This window comes from Kogia breviceps, chromosome 2 (assembly GCF_026419965.1).
Source record: "Kogia breviceps isolate mKogBre1 chromosome 2, mKogBre1 haplotype 1, whole genome shotgun sequence".
Taxonomy (NCBI): domain Eukaryota; kingdom Metazoa; phylum Chordata; class Mammalia; order Artiodactyla; family Physeteridae; genus Kogia; species Kogia breviceps.
In genome coordinates, this window is record NC_081311.1 from 118,068,258 (window position 1) to 118,079,210 (window position 10,953).

Sequence of the window (10,953 nt, forward strand, 5' to 3'; positions counted from 1 at the left end):
CATATAAATTTTAAGATTTTTTGTTGTGTGAAAAAATGTCCCATTGACATTTTGATAGGGATTGCATTGAATCCGTAGATTGCTTTGGATACTATAGATATTTTAAGAATATTAATTCTTCTAATCTATGAGTATGGAATAGCTTCCCATTTGTTTGTGTTTTCTTCAATTTCTTTCATTCACGTCTGTAGTTCCAAATTTACAGGTCTTTCACCTTCTTGGTTAAATTTATTCCTATTATTGTATTCTTTCTGATGGAATTCTATATCAGATTGTTTGACTTTGTATTGACTGACTGTTTTATAATTCTTTAGGAGCAGAAGTCAACTTGTACATTGTTATCTAGAGATATGCAAATAATTCCTGTCTGGTGGAACAGGAAACCCCAAATGTATAATTCCCTGGAAGATATTAATAAGCCAGTTTTGTATATAATCTGCAAATGTATAATAGTGTTACTTTATATCTAACTTCTCAAATAGTTTTTGAACCAGTTTCCACATTTTAATGGTTCCTTCATTAATTATGAGTTGAACAAAATCTTTGCCACGTGCTGTTTTTATATTTGCAAAAGTCATGCTTTTTGACCTCTTAAAAATCTTCCTTTAGCACTTCTACATCTTTATTACAATGCCCCCAAAGTCAAGATCTGCGGTTCTCTACTTCTTTTGCAATATGACCTAAAAGCTTGTCGTTGTAACTCCTCATGAAGCTCATAGAATTAAAATTTTGAGAAACCCAAGCAGTCAAATGAATAAGTAAATGCTAAATAAATAACGTAAGGCTGAGAAGATACTCTGGTTGGAAAATCACACCAACTTGTTCTGCTCAAATAATAGTTCCATAAAAGCATAGATTCTGTTATCCAGATTGCTACCTCCATTCCCATTTTTCCTCTCCAGTGCTATGGACTCTAACCTTTTAAAAGTCTAGAAGTCATCTTTCTTAATTACTCACTTTATCTCAATGTACATCTATTCAAATTAATCGGATTATTTTCTACTGAAGAAAGCTATGTTTTCTCAAACGTCTAGATTAGTTAAGAGCATTCCCCAGTCATTCAATCTAGAAAAAACCTTAGCCACATTTGTTCATGGAGCAAATATTTATAGAGTACAAGCATGTGCGATGCATCATATTGGGTTCTACGAGTATACTGGCATAAAACGTAGAAATATACATTGAAAAAAATGTATGTATAAAGTCTTGCTATTTACTAATTATTAAAATTAGCATTTTGAGGAGAATATTCAAGATACTAAAATAAAATAGCAAATAACTCATGGTGGGAAAATAATTTAGATAAGATAATCAGAAAAGGCCTCTCTGAGGAGAGAACATATGAAAGGATAACTAAAGTATAAGAAGAAAATAGACCTGAGAAGGACATTTTCTCAGTTCTGTGAAAACTTGAGTTTGACTGAAGAATTGTATAATGCTTGACATGACTGGAGATTGGTGGGTTAAAGAGAAATGTTGCTAGAAGGGTAAAGAAGTCTATTAGGTCTGTACATGGATGCCATATGACTTTCAAAAGTAGTTTATCAGAGAATATTTTCTTGAAAATCACCAGTGTATATGACCTGGTTCAAGGTGATAGGGATATAAATAATGAATTAAAATATATATGGTATGATATGGTCTCAGATCTTAGGGTGTTTATAGTCTACTCTAAATAAAATATACCAAAATTCTAGATGCTCAGTGATCAAAGCCAAGCAAATCAGAAATGACAGAATTTAAACAAGACAACAAACCTAGGAGGTAGATATTTATCTGCATTTTACCAATAATGAATAATGTTAAATAAAATTCTTAAGGTTACATACATAAATGAGTGGCAGAGCTGGAGTCAGAATCCAGATGAATGTTGATTCCAAATCAAACAGTTTTGTTTGCTATGCCATGTTGTTTCCCTAGATCTCACACACTTCTCTATGAAATGGATTTATCTATACCAAAGAAAAATTTAAAGCTATTGAAATTCTTAAAACATAACATTTTGGTATCTCCTACACATTGTGGAATCAAAGGAGGTTTGAAGCTAGACAACATAAATGATTGCAGACGGTCCCGTGACTGCAGAATTACTGCTCCTGTATGTGGTCAGTGCTGGGCAACTAGCATGGCTCACGAAAAGTAAGAACCACTATAGTTGTCATCTCAGGTTTCCAGGATCAGGGCCATGATTTTGTTCTATACTCCTGCTTATCTTTTGCTCTAAATTCTTATTTTAAGTCAGAGCCACACGTATCACGATTAAAAAAAGGGAAGACTATTTCTATACAAACTGTGGTCTACAGACAGTAACAGGAAACTTCTTTAAAATGCAGAATCCAGATCTTTTGAATTGGAATCTGCATTTTGAGAAATCCTCAGATAATTAGCATGTATGTTAAAGTTTGTCAAACACTAATTTAGAGATCTGAAAATGGCCTAGTTACATAGAATATACAAGCCGCCTTTTTCCCCCAAATCCTGTCTTTGAAATACCACTTGCTAACCTCTTCTGTAAGGCTAACCTTGATTATAACATTCTTTTGAGACAGATAATATGCTAATTATTCAAACTGTAAAAATAAAATATAGAAGTTAAGGAACGTTTCATCTTCATAAGAGAAATATAGGAAGCAAACAGGAAGAAATGATTTCTGTGGTTTATCAAATACGCCTGGCTGTAATTTTTTCTACTTTGTACATTTATTTTCCCTAAAATTCACTTTTATATTAAAACTAAACATATGCATAGGTAAAGTCAGAGGGTTTCCTCATTTGGACCAATAGAAAAAAGCAAGAAACTTCCCTTTGAACACTGGTATATCAATTCAAATCTATAACTAAAAATTAGCTAAGAGATTCATAAAAGATCAGGGGTTTATTTTCAATATTTTCCACATCATTGTATTTTCAGAGTAGAATGGAATGCGAATGCAACCTCGTTTAATTTTAACATTTAAACCATATTCTTCCTTCATAAGACCGTGAAAAAAAGGAACAACTTCCCACATACATCATCTGTAAGAGGACATGCTCATTTAAAAGGACATATAAAATGGGTGCCTTTTTGGCAGTGACTGCCTATGTGATGTGATGGGGAGAATAACATTTCCTATTTGCTTTCCCCACAACATTGACTTTATACAAGCTGTTTTCAAATGTAGTGTTTCCTGGGACTCAAACAACAAAAGGTATAGAATTATATATGTGTTCTTTAGCTCTTTAATTTATGTAAATAAAACATCCTGCAGCTTTTAGCTTTACACACCTCAGCAGACTTTGGTTCATCTTACAGGTAAGTATAAACATAGGAGATAGCACAATTTTACTCAACTCATGGTAATCTATGATTGCTAGGGAAGAATACGGTTGTTAAACTGAATCAGCCATTCAAAGTAATCAAACCAAATAAATTCCTAGAATATTCCATAAGAGTAAAATTGTTTTCTAATCTGCTCTGAGATCCTATTCAATAAGGTCATTTTATTATCAAACTATAAGTTTGGGAACAAAATATTGTATTTTAACACGGTACTATGAGTATTTTAATTCTGTTAGGACCAAAATAATGATAAACATGGATAATAGTAATAATAATCCCTTTCCCCAAAGAGTCCTAGAAATCCTAATTTACTGACTGGTAGCTACTTTCACTAAATAGGAATCCAGTAATTTAATAATCTTAGCATAGCAGTTTTCACTAAAGAAAATTAACTAATTCATTATTGCTTATAATTTGCTGAGGCATAGCTGCCATATTTGTAAAATCAGCAGGTCCTGAAAAAAATACAAGTTTTTAAATGAATGTTCAATTTCCTCCTAAACACATAAATGATACAATTACTTAGCTCCCTCTAGTGCCAATTTCTAATATAAACTTAATTGTAATAACTATATTCACCGTGCAATTTTGGAACAAATTAAAATTTTACTTGGCAATAATTAACAAGTAAACTTTCAAAGGTTTAGTAGATTGGGATCAGAACTAAGCAAGATTTGGCTGATGACACTGTCATAGGTAGGCTCAAGGCTGCTGTTAAAATGATGGTATTTCTTTGCAAATTTCATTTTACATGTTTCAATTAAAAACAAATAAACCGTAGTAAAAGAATGTTGATAAGAGAATTTTGGCTTACAATGGAATATCTTTGTATTCCTCAATTCAGCCGTAAAAATCTCATTTAACTGGTGGTTTGTAGTTATCATTATTTAAACAAATTAAAAAATACAAGAAGAAAGACACCTCCATGTTTCTATCAAGGTATGTAGAAATAAAATTTAATTTGCAATTGTACATGAAAACAGAGCAGGCAGAGCATAAGAATTTTTTAAAATCCTAATAACCAAAATATTTAATTTAATAAAATGACTTACACATATATTTCCTTAGGATTTCCCTTAGACTAAAGCATATAAATTAAAATTTTTATTTCCAACCAGAAGTAACATATACACCTTTTAATAGGTAAATCACATTGTGTTGAGTACATTTGAAGACAAGGTGACACAATTCGGAGGAAGAGAGGAAATAGTCATAGATAGAATTTCACTCAATAAAAACCTGCAATAAAACTAATGAGTTTCACAAGGAAACTAAAATTTTCGTAACAGTTTATGTATTTATTTGTTTATTTTGTAATATAGCATAAGGGCTAAGAGGGACAAGAGCAAGGATTCTGGAATCAGATGATACGTGTTTGATAAACAGAACTGCTAAATGTAAGTCTGGGTAAAATGTAGATATTGCTTCCAATTAATAGGGTTGTTATGAAAATTATACAAGATACCTTATATGTGAAACACACAACTGAACAATGACCACTAATAACTTTTTTCCAACAGTTGGTAATAAAAAAAAGTTCACGGGGCTTCCCTGGTGGCGCAGTGGTTGAGAGTCCGCCTGCAGATGCAGAGGACACGGGTTCATGCCCCAGTCCGGGAAGATCCCACATGCCGCGGAGCAGCTGGGCCCGTGAGCCATGGCTGCTGAGCCTGCGCGTCCGGAGCCTGTGCTCCGCAACGGGAGAGGCCACAACAGTGAGAGGCCCGTGTATCGGAAAAAAAAAAAAAAAAAAGTTCACGAAATAAAAATAATATATAATTGAATTATAGTTGCAGTCATTGAGAACGTAAACGTCATTCTTAACTGCTTAGAAATTCCTAAGAATTAGCATTGTAAAAGTTATCTGGTTTTTGTTTAAATAAACATTTTGTGTCCCAATAAAAAGGGAAAATTTCTTCTTAGAACAATTTTTGACATTTTTACACTAAAAAATAAATAAAAATGATAAGCTGTCTTTTCTCTAAGCTAAGTATAAAGATGTTGCAGAAAAGATTTTGGAAAATGTTTTTACGTATCTGCAGTTTGCTGTGCGTTTACAAACTCAGTGAAGAACATGTTAGAAATATTTTAAAATATTTCATAAATTAGAAAAACAAGTAAACATAGTATTATGACTGTAGTCTTCTAAACTTTTTTATTTCTAAATCTGAACAGATAAAGCCTAGTAACTATCTATTGCAACCGAATTAAATGAATAATATTTTAGAATTTCATGTTTCTTCTTCATCCTTGACTCAGTGAAAGAAACACTTATAAGTTCCCAGAAAAGTGAAGTTTTTCTTCTCACTTGTTGAAAACTAGACAGTAGCTTTCCCTGTATATTTTCAAAGACGTAGTTATTTTCTTTTCTTATTTACTCGTAGCCACAATCACTTGACCAATTACATTGTCCACTGTTCTAATTCCTGCCTTCTTTTTTACTCAATAGATATGGGGGTTGGGCTTTCAAGAATGAAACTAAATCCATATTTTTTAAAAAATCTTCCATTATTTAGAACTGGAAATACAAGTAAGGTTTATTTTCCAGTGGAAAGCTGAAATGTGATTTTTTTTTTATACTCCTGGAAATTTAACTCCCAGAGAAGAACCATCAACTCTCTCCAGGCTCAAGTACATTGAATGTACAAATTCCTAGCAAAAGAAAATTCATTTAGGAGAAAAAACATTTTTAACATAAGAGCAATCTCTTCCATTATCCCTGATTTTTAGCCTTAAGAAATTTCAGATCACTTAATGTTGAAAATGAATCACTTAATGAAATGAAAATTATCATTTAATGTTGAAATTGAAGAAAATATAAAGAACCACAGTGAAAAAAGAAGGCCATGCCTTTGGTCAGAGGCTGTTAGCAGAATTAAGTAGTGGGAAGATAAATTCCATGGGTATCTATAGTAAACTATCAATAGATTGCTGTATTCTCTATCTCAGAAAGTCAGGTAATCCCAATCTATCTATGGATAGACTAGACATCAATAGCTAATGAAGTGACTGCATTTAATCAGAATCACCCGTCAACCAAGTCCCACTTTTCTTGGTCTACCCACCTTGTCTATAAAGTATGGTTTTAACTATAATCAGAACCTCTCATAGAAAAAGTTCACTTTCATTTATAGATATGAGCCACAGGTTTAGAACTGTCCTAATTAAACAGTAAATTATTGCCCAGGAAATAAATCTACTCACTGAATGTTTAGACGGAAAATTATACATTTTCTGGAAGAAAATAAATTTTACTTCACATTTCCAGGTGTTTTTTTTTGAGGCCTCTATTATTAAAAAAATGGTTAAGTATTATGTATATAAATAAGAATTATGCTTTGAAAACATATTTGGGGAGCCCATTTTCACAGTCTTCTTCCTGTCACTGGTTCAAGCTTACATCGCAAGAAGTTGAATGGAACAGAATATGGTCACTCATTTACAGCTGGATTACAAGCTAATAGTAACAACAGCAACCGCAAAAGCAATAAAAATAGCTTTTTTGTCTCGTGTTCTCAGAGCTTTCTTTGTATTAACTTAGTCCTCCAAACAACCTTAGGATTTAAGTATTATTATTATTTTCTATTTTACAAATGAGGAAAATGAGGTACAGCTCAATTGAGTCATTTGATCAAGTCTACAAAGTAGAAAAGTTCTGAAAAACTTAGGCAATATGATTTCAGAAATGGAGCCTTTAGCTGAGTGAGCAGTACTCTGTGACAGAAAGGCCCTGATTAATAACACAGCAATAATACAAATTTACATTTATTTGACAATTGTCAGTTTCAACGGTGATGTCAATCCCTTTATCTCATTTGCTCCTCACACATAACTGTTAGACAAATACGTCTGTCATATCACTTTTCTTAAAAATGAAGAAACAAGTGATTCTGTGACTTTCATAAATCACACTCCTAAAGGTCTGAGCAGTAGGATAAAGAACAAAGGTGTTTTTACTCACAAATCACTAGCAGTTCACACTTGCAACCATAAAGTTGTGCTATTTTTAATTCTATTAAGGGGTTATCACTTTGAAAACCAGAGAAATCTACTTTTAAATGAACCTTCAAATCAAAATGCTTAACATTTAAATCTTAGCCAAAGCCCATAAAGCAAAATGTTTCCAACATATAATGCTTTCGTCTGTTCATAGCAGTGCCCTTTCTAAAAAGTTACCCCAAAGCAAGATACAGTAAATAAAGTTCCTTCCGAGTACATGATTTTTATGTAGTCTTTTCACATCACAAGAGCAACATCAAAAATGAATCTCTCTCTAAATGCTTTCTGAATAGTACAAAAGTTAACCTAGGTAACAAAACAACGATCTTATCAGCAACTAATTGTATTTCCTGTGCTTCCAATGAGTTTATCTAATGAGCTGATGGACTGAAATTATAAATTCAATTAATTATACCCATAATTATAAATTATACCTATAATTTCTAAAATGTGTACTATTTTTTCAATATACCAGTAACACCTGCTGCTAAGTACAAAAATGATTAGCCACAAACCAACCTACTATAGAATATCAAAATGCATTTGCCCAATGAAGAACTAATGGGAATTATGCAGATTATATTTCCTTTCCCACTGAAGGCAACCAAGCTTCACATGAATAGCAAAATGAAAATATAACTCAAATATGAAACAATATATACACAGAGATGTAACCAAATCTATTTCTGATTATTTTTAGACATGTTTATTTTTCATGTAATTATTTGGTAATGGACTGAAATAAAGGTTTATAGCATTTGGTGGGTACCTGAATAGCTTGAAGTATTAATCAGCTAAGAATATTATTCTGATACTTTATACCAAAACACACATTCAGAATTATAATGTAGATTGTGTGTGCTAACGGAAGCCAATTTTTTACAATACCTTATCATAATTAGATTTATTCTGTAAGTTTCTTTTAAGTGCTATTCTGCTGATAACAAAGAACGCAGAAGAATAAGAAAGTAATGCACTTGTTTGATCAACTTTGGGAAGTGAAATGAATTATCTAAATTTTCTCTTTCTGTAGTACTAACTGCTAAATAAAAATCTACTTTAAAAGAATTTCTTTAGAAATTCTGTGATTAAACAATTCATTATAAAGGTAACTGTTCTGTAGTAGATGCCTTTCCTCTGCAGACAACTTTATTCAAGAGGAATGCAGGGATGAGACGTCACTTTGTCTCCCAATCATCATCTTTTTGTAGATGAGCATCACAGCATCACTGGATCTTTTACAATAAAATATCTATTTTCACTCTGAGCAACTGGCAAAGAAAAGAAAAAGCATCATTTGAAACTGAAGATATTCAGCATACATTTAAATTTAGTTTAGATAACTAAATTAGATGTGTTTCTATTGTTGAAGCTTCAGGACATATTTGCAAATTTTAAAACTGACACCTAATCATCTTGCTGAAAAAGCAGCAATAGCCAGACACTGCCCAAATCATAAAATCCCTTGCACAAACTCTGAGAACAGTCTTGTCTGCATAATCTTTCCTTATGCAACAGCAGGGATAAACAGATGGGCCATACCATGTTTTTAAATGCCTATAGGTTTGGATTCTGTTTGAAAAGCTGGCAAAATTTTTTCTAGAAAAAAAATGACAATTCCATTGAATGTCATAATGATCATTTAGTCAATGGTAGAATGAAAATTAACCATTCTCCATCAAGTAAACAAAAAGGTTTGTAAGATCAAAACAGTTTGCAGAGACTACTACTATTGTCATATTGTTAAACCATCAAAATAAATGGGTATAGAGAAAAGTGTTGCTTTTTAGAATTAGAAAGATAGAGGACACAAAAGATAACAGAGCAGTGCCTTCTGAAAATATGACAAATAATTTTATTTATTGGCTAACTGTAATTTCCTCCTCTGAACTGTACTGAGTGATTTTCTGTTTGTATTTGATATGGACATTCTACACATTTACTGTACAAATTTGCCTAACTAATCTTACATTTAAAAGTATTTGGAAATCTAAGAACTAACCAATTATAAATCACCAACCTTGAAATTTACAGTTGATTAGTAAGCTTGAGAATGCACTATGAGGTTCAACTGCATCTCACTAAACACCAAAATAATTCATTTGATTGTGAACAATCCACTCCAGCAATAGGAAGTTTTACACTCATTGTACAGGACAACTTAGATCATTTAAATACATTCTTAATAATAAAGGCTGACTTGTCACTAGTTTCTACAAACCAACTTATTGAATAGCAATTGCTGCATCAGTGTATTGGCTATTCAATTTAAACTCTTAAGTAAAAAGTATTCTTTGGTTTAAGCCAACCCACGGAGGACAAATCAGCCAGATGGCCACGGTGCCGATTCGGCAAATACTAAACTGCTTACTGGAATGAGTCAACTGCAGAACTGATTAATTGATTTAGTCACATATTCAAAACTTTTGCTTCTTATCCCATTAAAAGTAGCACTAATGAGCTGTGGCTATGACCTTCCAGTGAGAAGCCACAAGTTCCACAACCCCTCAGTATTTACCACCCAAATTTAATCTTTTTAATGGACACCTTAAAAGGGATCTGATAGAAAATACTAAGAGCTGCTCAGATACTAAAACACTTAGGGAGGCTTTTGATTAATGTTGCATGATTAATCAATTGATTAATATAGTTTTCAATACAGATGTTAGGACACTGACTACTTTAATCAACCATTCTGAAAATAGTGAAGATAAATGCCATACTTTTGTGTCTGCTTAAAAAAAAAAATCCTTTCTTTAAAGGTTGTTAATTATGACATAAGCCTTATTTACTACACTCGAATTTTATCTAATGTTGACATTTTTATACATAGGAACCATTAATGAGATAAGTGGGATCCTTTTGGCAAAGCCATATTTTAATCTCTTTAAAAATAATTTATTTAGCCAGTTTATGGACATTTTCTTTAATGAGAAATTAGTTTAGAATGATGCTGCAAAATTCATTAAAATCTCAAACTTTTATTATTATTTTCCAAGACTGTTTGTAATTTGTGATGATGCTTTCCACCACACTAAAACTGAAATCTTTATTCCAGTCAAAAATAATCACCCTGTAATTACTGTGACAAACTGCCCAAGCTGTATCATCGTGGCCATTTCAACTAATGATATTGTATTAGAATGCCTAGCAATAGACTTCAAATGGAAAATATAATTATGTGCATTAGTTTGTCTAAGCATTTATAAGATCACATATCCATCAGTTTTCAGGTCTCATAAAGAAAACCATACATCACTGTCACTGTGAGTTTTGTTATTGAAAGCACAGGCCTTTACAAACTGAGCTTAAGATGTGTATCTTAAATTTCACTTGTTTTGTGGATCACTAAAGTCCCTGTAAGTTAAACCAGCATAATTGAGAAGAGCTTTTCCTCGGTGACGGAGGAACTCTGTGGCATAGACCCCTTCACACTCTGACCAAATGGAAGATTAGCCAACCCGAGACAGCTTAATCTGGCTTTTCCACACCTCTTAAATCTGTGGGAGTCTGATTTGGCATAAAAGACTATGGAAAGGCTTTTGGGAAAGGTATCAAATTAAGGTTTCATACTGTTGGCTCCACTGCCCTGAAAGAAATTAAGAGGGAAAAAAATCACACAAAAAGAAATGTAA